Genomic DNA, 22914 nt, shown 5'->3' on the forward strand with positions numbered 1-22914 from the left:
CAACTTCTGACAAGAAGTTGGGGCTGTTAGTAAAGCAAGTACCACAATTTCAATTCTTATTTCTTGATCCCTTCCAAACTGATTCTTCTGAAACTTTTCCAGTAAATTTCATTTCTCAAAATATATTTGGTAATCTTCACTAAGGAAGACTGGCAAAATCAGCAGGCAGCTGGTACCATAGTAGCAACAAAGCCCTTCAGTTATGCAGAGCTAGTCTCAGAGCTTCCAGTAACACCTGCAAAGAACCCACCCATGACAAGCCTGCACTTACAGTACAAAGTAATTAAATGGCAAGCAGACAGCATAATGATTTTGTCTACAGTTTGAGATTCTCAGAATGTATTTTTAAACTGCATTCAGCTCTGAGAGAAGATAAGGATGTCTTCTTGCTAAGTTTCTTCGCTTTTGTCAGTTTGCTCATTTCTTCCTTACCAGACTAGAAAATCCCCTTAGTAAAAACCACAAAATATAGAAACATACAGTAAGTCCTCACTTAATGCCATCAATAGATTCTTGGAAACTGCAACTTTAAACAAAAAGACATGTAATGAAATGAATTTTACCATAGATTAATTGATATAAACTAGAGTTAAGTTCCTACGGCATATTTCTGGTCACAAAATCCCCAAACTTCTAAATAAAGACTCAAAACACTTCTAATATTAAATACTGAAACAAATGTGAGCTATACATACATTTAAGAAAGATTAACAAAAACAAGTAAGATAATTCTTTCTCAACCTGCTTATTCCAGTTCAGGGACATGGGTGGCTGAAGCCTATACCCGCAGCTTAGGGTACAAGGCAGGACTCACCCTTTCATCACAGGGTAGTTAAACTGGGTCAATGAAGACATTCTAATTCACCTAACATGAACATCTTTGGAATGTGGGACATACTCCAGGAAACCAGAATACTCAGAGAAAACCCACGCAGACATGGGAAGAACATGCTAAATTCATACAGGCAGTAACCCTAGCCCCAAATCAATTTTCTTTCCCTCATCAATGTTATATTGAAATAACATTATTTGAGGACATGCTGTTTACAAGAATATGGGCAGTTACCTCTGTCCTATATGAAAGCCTTTAGAGAAGGATATTTTCCTAAGATGGCTATGAGGTGCTCCCTAAGACATAATGAACATTAAAAGGATGAGACAAGGGAGATGAAGCCAGAGATGAATATGATAAGCTGGCCTGAAGTGTAGATAAAGAAGAGTGGGAGGCTATGAATCACAGGGAGTAGTCTTTAGATCTTCTGTCCCCACCACCACCTCTCCACCTCCTGCCCCTTCCTCAAACAAGCTGACTAAAGAAATCTTGTTAAAGATAGAGTCAGATTCTGAGTAAAGGCACCACAAAGAGTGCCAATCTTAAACAAAAGCCCTCTATGTTTCAGACTGGACCAGGAGCAGGAGCATAGTATTTTCACTGTGAGGGGAAAGAAGGTGTATAAAGAAAAGTTATGAGGGTCCTGAGAACCGGTCATGTTCATTACAGCCACCCTGTAAAGAGTAACAGTAACAGAGAAAAGACATTTACAAATCTAAGATCTTTTTATTTAAAAATAATTCATTTTTTTATCGTTTACTGAGGGCTGAGTTTTGAGAATAAACAGACTTAATGCCTCGGGAGAAGCTACACAGCCCCACCTCTTGAAATCTGTACATGTGTCACAGGCTAATCCTCAATTATTTAGACATTTGAAAATCCAAACAATATTAGGAATATGACATTACAATCACACTGTCCTACTGTCTAGAAACAACCATGAATTATTTGCCCAACACACACAGAGTACACAAATATTGGCAAGTCTGGATATTAGAACTAAGGTCCATTTCTAACAGCCGCTTAAAAATTAGTCAACTAAGGTGTTGATCTAGCTTTGTGAATCTGCCATCAGGAAAGTGTAGTTCAATCAGCAGATTTTTTTAAAGCCTGCATGCCTTACAGGACTTCTAACAGATTCTTTGTTTATTTGTTCTGCTTTGCCCAAGCCAGAAACAAATAGACATTTGTGTTGCAATTAGCCTGTTGGTACTAGCTTGATCAGAATAACCCTAAATGAAGGATTCTTATGCTGAGAAGCTGCAAAGGAACCCCTAAACTCCCTGAAATTATTTACAAAATTTTGTATGAAGATATGTGCATTTTTCTGGGAAGGGAACATAATTTTCATGAGTCTCAAAGGGTCCCATGACCTAAAAAGGTTAGAAAGCACAGCTCCAAATGTTTCTTCTAATTTGGGCAAGAAATGTTTTGACCACTTACAGATTAACCTAAATGGGTAGGTTTTCATACAGTCTAAAACAAAATATAAAAAACTACCTGAAGGTACTGGAGAATGAAAAGCAGGCAGATTCTGAAGGAAGGAGGGTCAACACTTAGAAGAAGATAACTACACTAGTTTCCCCTTTTTTGGCTTTTGGTCAGGCAGGTCTCAGTCTGTGCCATGAGAGGTGGCTAAAATTCAGATAAAAACCCATATAGTCTTTTACTAGTTTGAAGAACCAGAAGACAGACAATAAGGCAACCACTGCAGCTGGCAAGTGAAGGAGGGAAATTCCAGAGAAAGCCAGAAAAGAGGTGCCCCCAAACTTCTATTAACTCTGCCCAAATCTGTGGATGATCCCTAAACCATGCATGCATGCATGCATGGAACAGAACCCAAGCAACCAAGTTAGGACTAAAAGAACTGAATTTAAATTTAAGCTGCTGCTCACTACTGGGGAACAGAGTTTAGCAAAACAAAAGTCAATGCTCTTTGTTAGAAAGTAACAGAATCCAGTCTCTATAACATAGCATACTCACCGTCAAAGACACAATCCAAAACTGCTCAGCATATAAGAAACAGGAAAATCTAACTAGGAGAGGTCAACACACAATGCTATATATATACACGTATGCCTTACTGTTAAATTGTATACCTGAAACTTAGTGGATTTCATTAACCAATGTCACCATTAAAAAAAAAAAAGAAAAATTTTTTTTAGGAAATAGGAAAACATGACTCATTCTCAAAACAAAAGTCAATCAACAGAAACCAAGCCTGAGTTGACCCCCGACACTGGAATTAGCAGACAATTATTTTATTTTTATTAAGTTTATTAGGGTAACACTGGTTAATACAATTATATAATTTTCAGTTGTACATTATGACTTGACATCTATATATTCTATTGTGTAATTACCACCCAAAGTCATTTCCTTCGGCTGCCATATATTTGATCCCCTTTACCCACTTTACCTTCCCTCTACCCCTCTATTTTGACTCCCTTTACCCCATGTACTTCTCCCCTCCTCCCTCACTCCCACCCTCTGGTAATCACTAGCCCATTGTCCATGTCCCTGAGTCTCTCTTTGTCCTGTTCATTTGTTGCTTTTAGGTTTATATCCCATACATAAGTGATATCATGTGATTTTTAACTTTTTCTGTCTGGCTTATTTCACTTTGCATGATTATCTCGAGGTCCATCTATGTTTTTGCAAATGACAGTATTTCATCTCTTCTTATGGCTGAGCAATATTCCATGTATATATGTATCACAACTTCTTTAGCCAGTCATCTATCGTAGGACACTTCAGTTGCTTCCATGTCCTGGCTACTGTGAACAATGCTTCTATGAACATCGGTGTGCAAATATTTTTTTTGGATATGAGTTTTCAAGTCTTTGGGGTAAATACCCAGTAGAAGGATTCCTGGATCATATGGTAGATCAATTCTTAGTTTTTTGAGGAACCTCTATACTGTTTTCCATGGTGACTGGACCAATTCGCAGTCCCACCAGCAGTGTATGAGGGTTCCTTTTTCAATATATCCTCTCCAATACTTGTTATTACTTGTCCTATTGATTATAGCTATTCTAACATGTGTGAGATGGTATTCATAGTGGTTTTGATTTGCATTTCGCTAATAGCTAGCGATTTTGAGCATCTTTTCACATATTTGTTGGCCATTTGTATGTCCTCTAGGGAGAAGTGTCTGTTCAGGTCCTCTGCTCATTTTGGACTGAATCATTTGTTTTGTTGTTGTTTTTGAGTCATATGAGTTCTTTGTATATTTTGGATATTAGGCCCTTATCAGAGGTGTTGCATGCAAATATATTTTGCAGAAAAGGATTTTAAAACAGCTCGATCATGATGAATGAAAAAATTGTACATCTCAAAAGAGAAATAGACACTGTAATTCAGCAGACGAGCTTAACAGCAGATTGGAGATACAGAAGTTAGTGAACTTAAAAATAAATCAACAAAAATTATCCGATCTGAAAAACAGAGAAAAAAAGTTTAGAGAGAAAAAATAGGTGGAGGGGGGCAGCCGCAGAAGAGTGGACCTGAGAGATCTGTGGGATAACAAGTCTAAAATACTTATAATTGGAGCCCCAGAAAGAAAGAAGAGCAAATGAGATGGAAAACAGTATTTGAAGAATGATCAAAATTTCCCCAAATTTGGTAAAAGATATTGTGAAATAATACTATGTATTTTATGTCTCTGCTTCCAGTTCCTGGCACAAAGCTCCTAAAACCCTTGTAATTTCCTAAGTGACAAAAACACCAAGAGCATCTTTTGTTCTATTGAGGTGACTCTGAATGGGCTCCCCGATGGTTCCCAGATGGGGACTGGTCAAACCAGAAAGACCAAACCATTAAAAGCTTGGAATATTCAGCCCCACTCCTCATTCTACAGAGAGGGAAAAGGGACCAAACAGAAATAGTTAATAACTGGTCATGCCTAATGAAGCCTTCATAAAATCCCAATAGTATGGAGTTCAGAGAGCTTCCAGGTAGGCAAACACAACCGCCCTGGGAAGGTGATGCACCCCAACTATGCAAGGACAGAGCTCCTGCACTTGGGACCCTATCAGACCATGTCCTATGTATCTCTTCATCTGGCTATTCATCTGTACCCTTTATCATATCTTTTAATACACTGGTAAATATAAGTAAATATTTCCTTGAGTTCTGTAGCCACTCTAACAAATTAATCAAACCCGAGGAGGAGGTCTTTGGAATCTCTGATCTATAACAAGCTGGTTAGAAGCACGAGTGATAATCTGAGCTTGCAACTGGTATCTGAAGTGGGGTATGGGGGGCAGTCTCATAAAACTGAGCCCTTAACCTGTGGGATCTGATGCTATCTCCTGATAAGTAGTATTGGAATTGAGTAAAATTGTAGGACACCCAGCTGGTGTCCAGAGAATTGCTTGTTGTAGGGAAAACATATATACATTAGGTGACCAAAAGTGTCAGAAGTGAAATGTTCTATGCAGTAGTAAAGGAGATCACAATAGAGAAAAACTGAAGGGAAAAACTGGGTTTTTCCCTACACAGAAAGGAAAAAACTATGTTTTTCCTTTTCAGATATAAATTTACATATTCAAGAAGCTCAGTGGATCCCAAACAGAATACAAAACAAAACAAAACAAAAAACAAACAAACAAAAAAAATAGGCATATCATAGTAAACTTTTAGGGGAAAAAAAGGAGAAAAAAATTTAAAGAGCTAGAGAGAAAGGATGCATTACTTTAAGGGAGGAAAAACATGATTAAAATTACCACTGCCTTCTCATCAGAAACAATGGCAGTTAGAAGACATGGAACGGTACTTTACAAGTACTGAAAGAAAAACGAAAAACAAAAAACAAAACCCTGTAAACCCAGAATTCTATAAACAGAAAAAAAAAATGAAAGTAAAATAAAAACATTTTCAAGTAAAACAAAACTAAGAGAATTCATCACCTTCAGACCTGCTCTAGAAGAGTGAGAAAAGCAATCCCTAAAGGCTACATACTACCTGATTCCATTTATATAACAGTCTTGAAATGCAAAACTATAGAAATGAAGAACAGTCTGGTAGTTGCCAGAGGTCAAGGATGATGGTGGATGTGCCTATAAAAAAGCAATCACAGGAATTCTTGTGGTGATCAAACTAACTGTTCTGTATCTCGTCTGTATCAATGTCAATATCCCCATAGTGATAATATACTACGGTATTGTAAGATGTTACTAATGGGGGAAACTAGGTAAATCTCAGTATTGTTTCTAACAACTGTATATGAATCTACGATTATCTGAAATCAAAGTTTAATTTTCTAAAACACACATTTCTAAATTAAAATTTTAAAAATGTTTTAACAACTGTCAAGATTTTAAAGCAGAAGCTGCAGGCAATACACTTCAAGCATTCAAAGCTATACTATGAACAGAACTCTTTGAAGGCAGCTGAGCTATATCTCCCTCCAGCCCCAAGACAAAAGCATAACAGACTGCCTCACCTGACCACACTGACACCAATCCTATAGTCTAATGCACACCATCTACCCCAAGTGATGAAATTCTTTTCCTCTGGGAATGGATATAACCAGGTTATTGTGCTATCCATTGCATACTGGCATTCTGAGATAGCTTAGAATTGATCCTATTGGTGACATTAGTCACCAATCAGTGCCACTCATGCTATAATCAGTTTACTTCATGCACCAAAAGATCTCACTTTATCTTTCTTGTTACAAACACTCCTGGAACAGACTGCCCATAAGAGTAGTATTACTACCAACACACACTTCCATTTTTGGTGCAAGTTGAAAAACTAACTTGTGTTTTTGTCTCAACTCACTTGCACCCCAGCATTTCAATTTTCTTTGTCTTCCAGAGAATTTCTGAGCTCCTGTACAAATCAGAGATCATCTTCTGTCACTTTTGGGTGACTACTTCATTATTATCAGCACTTAAAAAAAACAATAAGGTTAGCAGAGTTGCGGTAGCTACAAAAACCATCTAACACTACACTCTACCCATCACTCTCCCTCACTTCTACATAAGAAATTGAAGTAAATTTATAGCTCCTACAGCATAAAGTGAAGATGGAAACTGCTCCTTGAAGAGACAGCGGTACCTTGGCCCCACATCACCAGCTGACTATGGCTCAGGAGTCAGACACTCTCAAATACCCAGAATGCAGGCAGCAAGCTGCCCCACCTTTGACGGGCCACAGGCTTCTTTAAGGCACTAACTAACCCAGAAAAGATGCTCACCAGGCTTTTTAATGGAGAAGCAATAGAAATGATGTTAACACTATGTTTTCCCCCTTGAGGCAGATTTGTTCACTTTCTTTCCTAACATATTGTCTTTGTCAGATAACTTTAGATATGTATATATAGCTGTTACTTTTATTGATAATCTGCTCCTGCTTGACATCTTTTAGGCACCATACCTAGTCCAACTCAGGTACCTAGTAATTCTAAAATGTATCCAGTTTTAAGAGGAGACTGGGGTTTGAAAACCTATCCAGACAGGTCTGCTCCAAACCACAGTTAGAAACAGAATTTTGGTAGCAAGGTTTCAAATGTAGATATTGACTCCCTTTCAACCCACTCAAATACCCTGCAGGGCACACATCTGTCAAGTTGACATCTAAGTGCTGGCAAGGATGTGGTGAAAAGGGAATACTCATATAACTGTTGGTGGTAATGTAAATTAGTCCAACTACTAAGGAGAACAATATGGAGGTTCCTCAAAACTTAAAAATATATCTACCATATCATATACCAAATTCTGCTTCTGGGTATATACCCAAAGGAAACCCAAATGGCCATCAACAGATGAATGGATAAAAGGTATGTGATATATACACAAAATTTATATTATTCAGCTATGAGAAATGAGGGTATCCTGCCATTTACAACAATATGGATGGACTACAAGCATATTATGCTAAGTAAAATAAGTCAAACACAGAAAGGCAAGTACTGCATGCCATCACTTACATGTGGAACCTAAAAGTCAAACTTGTAAAAAAAAAAAAAAAAAAAAAAAACAGGTGGTTACCAGAGGATGGGAGTGGGGCGAAATATTAATGGTGTTTAGGGGTACCGAGTAGTAAATAAGCCATAGAGATCTAATGTACAGTATAATGAATACAGCCAATAATATTATACTATAAAGATGTAAGGTAATAAATAGTTTCAAGGGCAATCATATTACAATCCGTAAATGTATCAAAGTAACAGGCTGTATACTTTAAACTTACAAAATTTAACATGTCAAATTTATCAAATAAAAACATGCAGATGGAAAACACATACATAAAGAAAATGAAAGAGAGAGCTTATTTCCGTAAAGGAAACAACAGAGAAAGCCTGGAATTCTAGGCCTAGTAACAAGACATATAAATCATTTTTATCATCATGGGCTCCAGTTTCTCCACCTTCATATAAGGCACCTGCCAACTTCCCCTGACTCACTCCCCATCACCTCCTCTCTCCCTCTTTACACATTATTGTATTAACTCACCTTGTAGTTTCTCAAATATGACATGCTTTTTCATGTCTTCTTTCTTTGGTAGACGCAATTCCCTGCCTAGAACAAACTACATACCCTTCTTTGCCTGTTAGTTAAACTACAATTATTCAAGTGAATGCTATCAAAATCTACAGTATTCCAAGAATGTTGCCATTTCTCCTCCAAGTTCTTCTGGGATTCTTCTGTGGGAAGTATTGTCAGAGCCATTTACTGATCATACTATAAACCTGCTCCTTCGACTGTAGTTCATATGACAAGAGTTTTCAGTTCCTTTACCACCTTAGCTCCTAGGATTGCAATCAGTACTCTATCTAGATGTGGTCTAATTAACATTGTTTAAAACAGAACTATCCACTCTCTCTTTTTTGACTATTTATTAATGCCAGATAAAATCTCTACTTTTTGTCAACTAAATCACACTTTTGCTGTAAATCAAATGCATGGCCAACTAAAAGCCTTACATTTTAGCACTGCTATTAAGTGACATCTCCTTTCTACTTTTAAAGCACCTGTTTCATCATACAATTCAAATCTCTTATCCCCCAGTACATGCTAATCATTCCCATCGAAAACATTCCTGAGTCCAGAAATGATAGCTAGCAGGATTTCTCTCTTTTACTAATCTACTCTCCTAATAAAGAAAATGTAGATAGTCTGATCTAACATATTCTTAGTGGGCCCATGTTGGCTCTTTATAATCACATTCCTGTTCTAAATCCTCATACCATATCTTTAAATCATTAGATTTTGACAAGGAATATGTCAAGTTCTTCTCTTCTTCTGTTTTGAAAATATGTCTTTCTGTGGTAATTCCATGATTCCTTAAAGGTTACTGACAGCAAGCAAATGATCTCACCCCAAAATTCCTTCAGAACTGTGGGCTGTAATTTGTCTGGGTCAGGAAACTTGAATTCATTCTAAGATTAAATGCTCCTACATAAATGCTTAATGATCTCAGGTTTCAGTCTCCTCTTACCATTTCAGTTCTGTCCTTTCCAATTTATAGATAATTTTTGTAAAATGGTGGGGGACGGGGTGGGTAGGAAGGGCAGGGACTTCTGGGGCCACGTTAGTCTTGAAGATATTTGAAAAATGCGATTATTTGGAATTCCACATTTAGAGTATCTTAAGATACCCTTCTTGAAGAAATATTTAGCAGAATAAAAGTTTCTTCTTTTTTTTTTTTTTAAGGATTTTCAAAACAAACCCATAAAACTGTTAGAGGAAGCAAAGATGCTAATTATAACAGTTCTTACAACAGCAGCAAAAACCTAACTAGCCAATCTACTACAAAATGAGTCTAAAGAATTCTGAAAATAAACACACCTCTGTTACCATAGAGAAAGAAAAAAAAATGTGCCAAACCAAAAATTTAAAATTCTTCCTAACGGTAAAAATATTCCCACAATTCATCACCATTATCAACCTACAAATATTTACTGAACTAACAGGACATTTAATCAAAAACAATTCACCTCAAACCTCACGTTGTACACTCTCCCTCTCAACAAATCTAAGCTATAAATATAAGCAATCAGTGATGTTTTACTCCACTCAGCCACCATAAGATTGAGACTCTGTCTACCCCACAATCAGCCATTCTGCTATATTACATTATTCTATACTCAACTGAGTTCTTACTATGTATACAGCTCTATGCTAAATGCTCTAGAGACATAAAAATGTATCATTCAAAATTAACTTCTCCTGGAATTCATGAACACATTTGAGTAAACTTCTATCTCTCAGGTTAGACAAGTCTCACAAATTTGAAGAGGCCACTCACTCATCCAGAAGAAACTAGAAAGGTACAATAGTATATCCTGTAGTTTATATACTACAGTAGAAGAAACAGGACTTCAAACACTGGCAAATCTAGATTCAAATACTACTTCCACGTCTTGCTGAATTTTAAGTAACCTACTCAAGGTCTCTCTTCTATAAACCTCGGTTTTCTTATCTGTAACATGGGGATAATAATACCTATTTCATAGGCCTATTGAGAGGACTGAGTGAGTTAACATATGTAAAGCATATGGGGCATACTTACATGGAGCACAAGAGGTACTCAACAAATATTAGCCCTTTTCCTCCCAAAAGGACAGCCATATATGCAAGACACAAAAATGCCCTGGAAATTCCCAAATGCTTCCCAAGAAGGAAGTCTCTACTTCATGAAAATGACATCTCCTTCACAGAACACAAACCAAAGAAGAGCCTAGAGTAGCAAACATGGCTATACCCAGAACACTGACATGTCTTTAAGCCCAAATTTCTCAGCTTAAAATAAGGGACCACCTGACAGCCTCTTCTTCCTCAGAGCACACAAGAGATTTAAGAATCTGTCAGGTTACCCTCGATAACAGAAAAAATTTTCTTTCCCCTTAAGACTTTTTATAGTAATAAAATTTTTTTTACAGTTTCCTAACCACTAAAATTTTACCAATTACTACTAGATCAAAGCACAAAGATTAGCATTTGTTTTACTAAGTGTGTATTAAAAGCCCTGTATTGGTCATATCAAAAGCCTTGTTGTACTTCGGGCCCAGCTGTGTGAGCAGTGGAAATGTTTCTCTTTCACTCTGTAGGATGCTGAAAAATGGCACACACACAAAAGAAGGAGGAGGAGCTTTTTTCAGGCAGTACAAAGTAGTGTTACAGCATACTAGTTTAAGAGAGTTAACTCTGGGATTGCAGATCTAAAAGTGAAAGATGAAACAATAGAGTTTTTAGGAAGAAACACAGAACATCTTTGTGATACTCAAACAGAATACAAAATGCACTAAACATAAAGAAAACTGGTAAGTTGGACTATAACTAAAAACATGTTCCTCAAAAGTAAGTCACCATTAAGAAAATGAAATGTAAACGAAGAGAGTAAAAGATATTTTCAATACTATAACTGACAAGACTCACATCCAGAAGATATAAAGAATTCCATTAAATCAATAATTGAAAAAAGACTGCCTGAAAGAAAAATGGCAAAAGAGGATATACAAGTGTCTAAAACTTTTGAGAGGTGCTCAACTTCATTAGTTATCCAGAAAATTGAAGTAATACAATACTACTCTGTAACGACCACAATGGCTAAAATAAAAAGGAAGGATATGCCAAATGTTGGTGAGGATAAGGTGTAACCTACAACCTCATGGACTGCAGATGAGAATGTAAACTGAAACAACCTACTGTGGAAAACCATATGGCAGTATCTGCTAAAGCCAAACATACATATATGACCCAGCAATTCCATTCCTAGATACTCAAAAGACCAAAAAGCATGTTCGTTCGTTCTCTCTCTCTCTCTCACACACACACACAAAAGGCATATAAAATGATGTTTGTAACATGTAACAATTGTAATACTAAAAATCTAGAAAACTACTCACATGTCATCAACAGAATTGAGAGATAAATTGTGGTATGGAAAACTATACAGCAGTGAGAACAAACAATCTAAAACTACCAATAACAGTATGAATGAATCTCTCAAACATAATGTTGTATGAAAGAAACCAGACAGAAAAAGAGCACACAGTGTATGAATACATTTCTGTAAAGTACAAAGACAGGCAAACTACTCTATGCTGATCGAAGTCAGGACAGTGTAACTTTTGTGAGATAGCAAACAGAAACTGGAAGAGACACAAGGAAGGATTCTGGGGTGCTGGCAACATGGTTATGCTCAGTTTATAAAACTACATCATAGTGTAGTATACTCTGATGTGCGTACTTTATTGTATATATATCTAATAAAATTTAACTTTAAAAGAGAGTAAACTCTAGATTCTGACAGATCTGAGTTTGAACCCCAACCTTTCCACATAATAGCTGTATAACTTTAGGCAAGTTATTTACCTATGTTGTATCTCAGTTTCCTCATCTATAAAATGGGAATAATAGAACTTCTCTCATTTGGTTGCTAACAGGCCCAAACACCATAATGTGTGTAGTACTATTACCCTATCTCCACTTCTCATCCATGTCAAAATTACATAGAAAGTTAGGTGATGCAAAGAATAAAAATGTTAGAAATAGTGAACATTTAATGGATACTCATTATATGCTAGGCACTGCTCCAAGCCATTTAATTTAGTAATTTATTTAATCTTACCAAAACCCTGTGAGATAGGTTCTATTTCCATTTCAAAGATGAAGAAACTAAAACACAGAAGTAAACTGTCCAACGTCACACAAATAGTAAATGAAGGGTCTGGATTTCAAATCCAGGGGATAAATATAACCTTTAGGCTATACGATATCCTTTGCTAACCCAATAAGGAACCTCAGCTATAAGGGGGGAAGAATTAATTAATTAGTTAGTTAAATTTTATTTATTTATTTTTTTTTACAAATCACTACTTCCCTAACACCGTTCAGTTTGTACACTGTATCGTGGAAAAAAAACGATCACATAAGAATTAAGGGACCCCAAATTCAAGTCTCAGCTCTGACACTAACCAGCTATGAGAACTCAGAGAAGTTACTCAGAACCCTCCAGCCACACTTTCTTCTTCTGTAAAATTAAGGTTTGGAAATTCTAACCGGCTCTTAATTCTTTTCTATGAGACCTATGTTGACTATTTTAAAAGAATACATACAGTGTAAATACAAGGCCTAGATAGTAATGATTACTGATGACAATGACAATGTATCTAACTGGTTCCAAAATCACTATGCTGCTAAAGAAATACTTTTATTATAAAGAATATTCTACTATAACAGAAGTTTGATTTTTGTCTGAGTTACATGGTTTCTGTTAAATAAAATTAGACCTAAGCCATTTTTATCCTAAAATCCTATGGCATCTCTGAATATCAAGTGTAACAGTATATAGCACTGGTGAATTAGTCTCTTTTCTCCTTAAACATTTTTCTTAGGCTTTCCCTTTTACTCCTCTCTGCTTCTTGCTAACACCTGAAGAAATCCAAGACCTACCCTTTAGACTCTGTAGTGAGTTGAATGGTGGTCCCAAAAAAGGTATGTCCACATCCTAATCCCCAGATTGTAAATGTTATCTTATTTGAAAAGGATATTTATAGATGTAATCAAAGATCTTGAGATCATCCTGGATTAGCTGGGTGCGCCCTAAATCCAATGACAAGTATCCTTATAAGACAGACACATGGAGATGGCACATACACAAAGAAGGTGATGTAAAGATGTGAGTGATGTGGCCAGAAGCAAAAGAATGCTGACAGCCACCAAAAGCTGGAAGAGAAGAATTATTCTCCTCTATAGCCTCTGAGAGCGAAGCCTGCCAACACCTTGATTTTGAACTTCTGGCTTCCAGAAGAGAGAAAAAAAATTATTATTGTTTTAAGCCATCCAGTTTGTGATACTCTGTTGCAGCAGCCATAAAAAACTAATATAACTCCAAATCAAAATTTTTTACCCACCCTACTTCTGTAGCAAATTGACCAGCTTTCCTAAGCAAAAGAGATCCATAACTACTCTTCAAAAACACCCCAATCTCAAGCCTCCCTATTCTCCACCCTCCCAAAAAAAACATAAGCAAGAGAAATTATAAAGAGTATAAAAGACAGTTCACAATACAAATACAAAGGTTTAATAAATTGCTTTACAAAAATAAATACATATTAAAAAATAAGATCAAAAAAGTATTAGCTAGGATGTGAAGAAAGTGGAACATCCATGTGTTGAAGTAAGAATGTAAAATGGTGTAGCTGCTGTGGAAAATTGTTTGGTACTTCTTAAAAAGGTTTATTAAACAGATAGTTCACATATGACCCAGCAATTCTATTCCTGGGTATATACCCAAACAGACATTCAAACAAATCCTTGCAAATGAATGTTTTTGGCAGCACTATTCACAAAATAGCCAAAAAGTGAAAACAGCCCAAATGTACATCGACAGATAAATATGGATAAACAAAATGTAGTATAGCCATACAATGAAATATTACTCATCCATAAAAAGGAATGAAGTACTGATTTACAATACAAGATGGATGAACCTAGAAAATATTATTCTAAGTGAAAGAAGCCAGATATAAAAGGCCACATATTATATGATTAAATTTATATGAAATATCCAGAATAGGCAAATCCAAATAAAAAGAAAGCAGATTAGTGGTTACCAGCAGCTTGAAAAAGAGGGAATTAGAGAGTGACTGTTTCATGCGTGCAGGGTTTCCTTCTGGGGTGATGAAATATTATTTGGGGTGAGGAAAATGTTATAAAACTACATAATAGTGATGGCTGCACAACATTGTGAAATGTACTAAATGCCACTGCATTGTACATTTTTAAACGGTTAAGATGGTAAATTTTATATTATGTGTAATTTACCACCACCCCTCCCCCCCCCCCGCAATACACACATGCACGCGCGCGCGCACGATTAAACAATGGCAAGCTAGGCGTGAGCATAAATTGGCATGGCACTTCTAAAAAGAAAATTATAATTACATATGAAATGTATTTAAAGGGTCATCTAATTTAACTTAATAACTGTCTTAGTGATAGTTACATTAAAGCAACAGACACTAAAAGATTTGTATGACATATGTATATTGTGAAATTATTTATAATAAAAAAGTATAAACTATCCAAGTGCCGAATAATCATTAAAAATTTGACAGTTCATACTTTGAAATTAAATAACAATTAAAATCATGTTTATGAAGAACATTTAATGGCATGAGAAAATACTCAAGGCACATTTAATAACATGAGAAAATGATCAACATGTAATAGTAAATTAAAAAGACAGGATACAGGGAGCATTTGAGATCTTGCTCCCTAGCATATATGGTCAGTTTGGCTCAAATAAATTCTTATAAAAACCCTAAAAAAAAGGCAGGATACAAAATTATATTTCTCTTATGATCCCAATTTCATAAATATATATTCGTGTATGCATATTTTTTCACTGCAAGTTTTTTTAAGTATACCCTGACAATCTAAATATTCCCAATAGTTTCTACAAATCAATGAGAAAAAGATAAAAAACACAATAGATACATGAATAAACAAAGGATCTAAACAGGTAATTCACAGAAGAAATGTACAAATATATACGAAATATATTAAAAAAATGCTCAGCTTCACAAGTAATTAAATTCAAATTAAAATAGATTTTTTTTTCCTAGCACATGGGAAACAGTTTAGAAAAGCAGTAACATTTTATCACAGATGTAGAGAAAAAAATGGTAGAATCTTAAACACTGTTGGTGAGTCTAACCTTTTGAGGTAGGCGATTAGGAAAGAGCTAATAAAATTTAAAATATGCATTATTCCTTGGATTCGACAAAGTCTAGTTTTAGCAATTAATCCTCTAGAATGACTCCCACAAGTGTAAAAATATATGTACAAAGATATTTGAAAAAAAAAATTTGAAGTACTCCATATATTCACCAGAAAGATCTTTCTTTGTATTTATATGAGATATCCTCTTTAGATGTTATTTATAAATATATAATGTTATGATTTGAAATAAATCCCCTTTTTACTTCAACTTGTTTGAATGAGTTTCTGCTCCTTGTAATTAATTCTTAACTAGGATCAATAAAATTTCAGGAGACTACTTCATGCTATTGAGAAATACTCATGATATTGAGAAATACTCATGACAGAACAAAAAAAATCAAAATTTTTGCATTTCACTCATCAAAATATTGAAGAGTATACATACATATACCACATCTAATTAAAACTAAAAAAGAAGAATTAATCTAGACGACGGTTACACACATATACTTAGGATCTCTATTTAAGGTATACTACAACAAAAATGTTTTAAACTGAAAGGCACTACAGAAAAACATCAAAATGCTAACAGCTTAATTCTGGACAAGAGAATTATGAGTGATTTATTTCTGTATCTTTCTATAATTTCTAAATTGTCTATAAGAAATATGTACTTTATAACTCAAAGTTTATTTTTAGAGAGAGAAAAATGCCATTCCTTACATGGTTGACTTTCAACTATGGTTTTTCCAATCTTCAGATTCTATAATTTATGTACAGACCCAAAGGTGTTTTTACACATATTAAACAAGCATTGAATTAATAAATAAATAAATCAGACTATTGTTTTCATTCAAGGTCACACCCAGAGCTAAGCACTTCATAGTAAATTTTGCAAGACATAAACTACCAAGCTAGAGAACAGAACCCTTTCTCTCTCCCTGAACCATTATTTGCTCTTCTCTTAATGAACTGATCCTTTTCTGCAGCTACTGGTTTATATGCATGACTCCTCAGAAGACTATAAGCTCAAGGACAGCAACTGTATCTCACACATCTATGGAAACAAGTGTCCCATCACCAAGCCTCTTTCAATAATCGAGAGGTGTGTGGTAGAGCAGGGGTCCCCAAACCCCCAGGCCATAGACCAGTACCAGTCCATGGCCTGTTAGGAACTGGGCTGCACAACAGAAGGTTAGCGGCAGTTAAGCAAGCAAAGCTTAACCTGCATTTGCAGCCACTCCCCAGTGCTAGGATCACCGCTTAGGCTCCACCTCAGATCATCTGGCATTAGATTCTCATAGGAGCACCGGTCCCTGGTGCCAAAAAGGTTGGGATGGGATCACTGTTAGAGGACTACAGAGACAGGGAAAACCGACTTCCAGTTCTTGCTATATGATGATCTGGGTCATGTTATTTAAATTCTCTGCACTTTAGTTTCCTAATCTGTAAAATGGGGATAATACCATCTGGTACCTGGCACTGGAGAGTATTCAATAAACAATAAATACCTACTAATTTAATCATATATCAAGAACAGGATGAAGTGCTACTCTGGCCTCACTTTCTTGCCTACGTTCCCCTATGACCTCCAGTTTATTTGTGAGTGGAATAGTCAGCTGGGGCTAGCACCAAAGTGGGTAAAAGCTAACTGGTCCTTATGGAAACAATTCAATGACCTTGGTTGGCCTCATTAAATGCACCACATTCATAACCAAATGAGCTAAGCAGCCAACAGAGCTAGATCGGCCAACCAAGAATCCTCTACAAAACACTAAACAGTCTTCTAAAAGATTAAACTATAAATGCTTAAATATCACTTTCCACATAATAGAGATGCAGCAGAAATAATCTGTTTCATACAGATGTTGTGAGAAAATGGGGGTGGGAGAAAAATATTAGGTAATTACTTAGCAAAGAAAGGGATGAAATATTATTGGGACAGACAGAACCTTAGAGTTCAACAAAGCTGGATGGTTGTCAGTTTGGCAGGTAATACTTCTAAATGCTTGTTTTATTTTTTCCCAACAAGAGATTGTGATCCAGAATCAATAGAAATGGCTAAATAAACTGAGATTCATTAACAACAAAAAAGTACAGGTTCATCTGCACTATCATAAAATTTAGTTTTACAAATTAAAATTATAAAATAATCAGAATGCAGTATAAAATACCTCTCCCATCACAATCTTACCTTTAAATCTGACTTTGGCCCTCAGCTTTTTTTTTTCACATTAGACAGGTAACGTGCCAATGGCCCTCAGCTTTTTGAGTATGAGAAAATAATCACTGCTATTTCTCTCTTCTACAGACTCCACATTCTTAACTTACTCGGTACTTAGAGAAGTTGTGGAATTGGGCTTATTTAAGTTCTAAAAAATTAAGTATTGTGTCTTATATCTGAAATACATAATATAGATCAATCTATCTATATGTATAGTTACATACAATTCTTTGAAAATCGGAACAGGCAGCCTCTAACTTGTCATAATTAATATGACAAATCTTTATCAAGTAAATGCTACATAAAACACTGTCTTTAATACCTATCTTCCTAACTAGGCTAACACATTGTTAAGAGTCATTATTCTAAAACTACAAAAACAAAAGGAAAAGGGCATCAGAGGTGACACAACTGAGAAAAGAATCAAGTCCTTTGACATTCCTGGAGAGTAATTCTAATGTTTTATTTTTAAAATGCATGTAATTTGTTATAAATTGTGTTTATCCACTTATAAGGCATACCTCATTTGATCGCACTTCATTTTACTGTGTTATACAGATGCTGTGTTTTTTAAAGGCAAAACCCTCCACCAGCAGAAAATGACTCACTTTATTGTGGTAATCTGCAAATGAACCCATAATATCTTTGAGGTAGGCCTGTAAATCGTGGTTTATGATAATTATTTCTAAATCATTTCTTCTTCTCTCTTCTTGCCTTTAAAAAATCCTGAAAGTTTCTCTGTTGCTTCCCAAATTTTTTCATTATAAAGAATACAGTAAACCAGAAGTCAAAACCAGGCCCGGACTTCAACCACAAAAGATGCAAACCGAGGAATTTCTGAGGTTAGCAGATGCGAATCTTTTTTTTTTTTTCCCCAAAGAAAACAGACCTCAAAAAGCATAAACACCTTGAAACAGTCACACAAAAAAGGGAGCTTCATAGAAACAAAACCGTAGCAATTGTTTTAAAAAAAACATTTCTAGAACTGATATAAGCGGGGAAACAGGAAAAAACATATATAAAATAACAACCAGCCTTAACTACAATTCAAAAAGCAAGTGACAGAGCTCCTCTACTGCAATGTAGGTTGAGGACTGAATTAAGAAGGCCATGACACTTTAATACTCTGCTATCCAATGATTAAACCATTGCTCCAGTTTTCCCAAATCTATAAGTTAAAATAATAATAATCTCATTGATGGTGAGGCAGCATATAGAAGACCTGGATTCTAACAGTTCTTTCTAACTTGCTGGGTGACACCAGACAAAAAAACTGTTTTTCAAGTAGGGCTGAAAATTTTTTTAAACTGTTTAAAAGTATGCTGCAAACTACAAAGTCATTTACAAATATTAATCATAACCATCTGTCAAAAGTGGTGGCTTAACTAGCTCTGATTTGTAGCTCTGACATATTTTTTATTTTGTGACCAATATAAATGAATGCATACTCATATTTTGCCAACCGGGAATAGTTTAGAAATCAAGGAATCTCACACTCACAGAAGAATGAAGCTTAATGAGAGGAACCTCCACATACCTTCTCTTCCTGCCTTAGACCTCTCAGTAGTCCATGAAAATGTTTTACACTAACCCAGCTAGTTCAGCCCATACAGTCAACCACAGTTGGCCTAACAAAATTTTCACCTAACTTATCCACCACACTAATGAACGAAAAAGATTACTAACTCAGACCTCTTTAACAAGACGCTATGACAGATTCCATGGATTACAATCAAGCAAATATCCTAAGATTTTATGTGAGAAACTTGATGGTCTAAATCAGGGGTCCGCAACCCCTGTGGCCTGTTAGGAACCAGGTCACACAGCAGGAAGTGAGAGGCAGGCAAGCAATCTGTATTGGCAGCTGCTCCCCAGCACTAGCATCACCGCCTCAGCTCCACTTCATCTCACCAGGCATTAGATTCTCATAGAAGCACCCGTCCCTGGAGCCAAAAAGGTTGGAGACTGCTAGTCTAAATTATACCTCTTTCCATCTTACTTCCCAGAGTTATACCTAATCCCTTGGAAGCATACTGAACACAGCTTGAGGGCTGGTACATGCTCTCATTTTCCACTATGACAGGACTCTGCCACTCATAAACCAAGTCCAGGGTTCTATATATTGCAAACTAAAATCAACCATCATAAAACATCCCGAATACAGACATTTGACATCTGCCTCACTTAATAAATTTTGAGAAGTAAATCTAAAAATCTGGTAATGATAGCCTATATATAATCAATAAATTCCGTGGGAAGTAACCAGATGCTAAAAGGCACATCTTTCTCTTTCACTGGATCCTAACCCATATCCAAAAGGAATCGAAAACAGATTAGTATAGGTTCCCTCTTGTGGCAGGTCCATGGGAGATGTCTTAAACCACTTGACAGTAATTTAAATTCAGGCATGGCAACAGGAATTGAGGAGACAAGCCAAGTCTAAGTACACCTTTCACCAGAGTTAGCCAAATAACAGGCTTATAAAAGGATACAGGACTTGGAAATGGGTGTTGCCAAAGGAGACCTTAGGCAAAGAAAACTTTATTTTTATCTAGGAAGGAAGGAAGGGCTGAGCAGAGTTTGAAAGAACTTGGTTTAACCACCAGAAACTGTGACTCAGGATTTCCTCCTAAGAAGAGAGGAACAGAGCCCCAGTGTCATTAAAGTACATGATCCTTCAACATGATCCTCCCTACCTGAGGGAGTATGAACTGGGGTTCTCTTGTGTTTAACAATATGTAATCTCTCTTAACTAAACTTAGCATGTAATTTTAAACTGCCTTGAGCTGCTCTGTAATTGTTTCTGTATGCTGGTCTCTTTTTTTAGACTAATTCTCTACTTTATAAAGAGAAACACAACCTAACTTTGGAAAACTCCCCTCTTTCCCATTGCAATCTTGACCTCTGGAAGTATCACAGATGCCTGAGGTAAGCTATTAGGATTTGAGTTTTGCTTCACCTAGGAGTCTGGACTTCAGAACAGAGATGCTGTCACAAAATGACCATAAGAGAATTTACAGAGACTTGACCAGACTAGTAGAGGAGTATGATCTGACCAGTCCTCTAGCTTTCTGGACAGTGAGCAATCTTTCTCTTCTAAGGGTGACATTAAGAGATTTTAAAATAATCATGGAGGTGTAAAGTATAGAATAAGAAATATAGTCAATGATATTGTAATAACTATGTATGGTGTCAGATGGGTACTAGATTTATCAGGGTGATCACTTCGTAAGTTATATAAATGTCTAATCACTGTGTTGTATACCTGAAACTAATATAATATTGTACGTCCATTGTAATTGAAAAATCAAAAAATCATTTCTTAAAAAAGAGATGATTTCAGTGTATTCTCAGTGTGCTAAGTAGATTCATACAAGACTCTAGCTAATCTCCCATCTCTCTATGCCTCAACCCCTTCTCTTCAATTCTTGGCAAGGCCCTGTGCTCAGAGCCTAGGAAAACTGGGATAGTGAAGGCATAAACGAACCTAAGATACTTGCAGCATCTCAATGCTGAATGCAGGTCTGTTCAGAATTTAAAGATTCTAAGATAAAAACTAGGTCATGAGCATTCTGGAATCTTAAGACTCAGGCAGAGATAGGGAAAGTAAACTCAGGAATCCCACCTCATGGTAAACCTCCTCTTGCAGTTATCTAGTGATGACTATAAAAAGAAAAAGAGAAAATAATGATCCCCAGGAAACCCGCCCATCAAATGGGTAGAAAGAGGGACTGGACTCTACTACCATCTGCCTTCCCATTTAAGATGGGCCAACAATAATGGAAAAAGTAAATCAAAAGTGATGCTTCCAGTCTATGGTGGTGCCACCCTGAACAAGCCTGATCCTGTATGATCTCGGAAGCGAAGCAGGGCTGGGCCTGGTAAGTACTTGGGTGGGAGACCACCGAGGAAGACCAGGTGCTGTAGGCATAAAAAATAAAAAAAATAAGGGATTGTAAGCTGACAAGGTTCTTGCAATCTGTGAGGTCAACCAAGGGCTGCCTTGTCTCAAAAATAAAAATAAATAAAAATAAGGGATTCTTCCAGATTTGCTTACCTTATCTGACAAGCTGAAAAACCTAACAAACAGATAAAATTTCCTAAAGTTGGCTAGACTTATACTTCACTCATAGATTATCTTCCTCTCCTTCCAATCCAAAAAACTTTTCTCAACTAAACAAGAAAACAAAATTGTCACACCTTTCTCAGTACCCTGCACAACAAATAACTACATGACTCGCCTAAATGCTTAACTCTGTAAGAAAGGGGAAGAAGTGAAAGAGAGATAGATACTCCCATAAAAATCAAATGATCTAAATCTATATTCAACACAGCAAGCTCTATGCCTGCATCCAGACAATGAGTCTTAATCCTCCTCCACAAAATCAGAAGGAACACTGAGCATCTTCAACTTGCTTGTTCTGGATTCACTTTTTAAGAGTATAAAAGCTACCTGATACATTTAACTTAATTTGCTTGGAGAGAATATAGATTTCTCAGTGCCTCCCTAGAGCACCTGGGTGCAATTCACAATTTCCTGTCATTTCACTTACTATGACATCACCAGTTTAGGAGCTGTAAGTCAGGCTGAGCAGAGAAAATAAACCCTGTAGAGTCTCAAGACTGACCTGCATACAGCTATTTGTATTCTGTTTTGTTTTGTTTTATTCAAAGATTTCCTCTGGGTAGTCCAGATTCCCCTACCAACCCACCGTAAATGAAATGAAGGAAAAAAAGAAATCCTTCAATCAGTGCCTATTCTAACAAAGGCTACCTACTGAATAAATGGTCTTGGTATTCCATTACTGTAACCACACTTTAAAAGAAAAAAATACCCTTCTTTACACATTTTATACAGCTCATATTCCTTTCTTTATCCTCCCAATAAGCTTTCATAGAGATATAATTTTAGCTTATTGAAAAGTCAGATAATTTACAGATATTTTCTTAAAGAGAATTAACATTTATGAGAATCTACTTAATGAGATGCTTTTTATTTATTCTTTTCTTATACATGAGTTATCTAACTTGCCCCCAGTCACAGAGACAAGTCAATAGCAGTGGGGGGACCTTTAATCCCCAAATCCATGCTCTCACTAACAAATCATTTCCCAGCTTCATTCTCTGCTTTATCATTTGCAAACCGTCCTCTTTATTTTCTAAAAATCAAATGTCTA

The 22914-nt window shown here is 36.1% G+C and overlaps 1 protein-coding gene and 1 pseudogene across 3 annotated transcripts in view; one reads left to right on the plus strand and one right to left on the minus strand.

Annotated features, from left to right (window-relative positions):
- Positions 1-22914, minus strand: part of DENND5A (DENN domain containing 5A) — a 75629-nt gene that overhangs the window by 50656 nt on the left and 2059 nt on the right. The window lies entirely within an intron of this gene.
- Positions 21549-21667, plus strand: LOC118603539 (annotated as a pseudogene).

This window comes from Rousettus aegyptiacus, unplaced genomic scaffold (assembly GCF_014176215.1).
Source record: "Rousettus aegyptiacus isolate mRouAeg1 unplaced genomic scaffold, mRouAeg1.p scaffold_m13_p_5, whole genome shotgun sequence".
NCBI classification, from domain to species: Eukaryota; Metazoa; Chordata; class Mammalia; order Chiroptera; family Pteropodidae; genus Rousettus; species Rousettus aegyptiacus.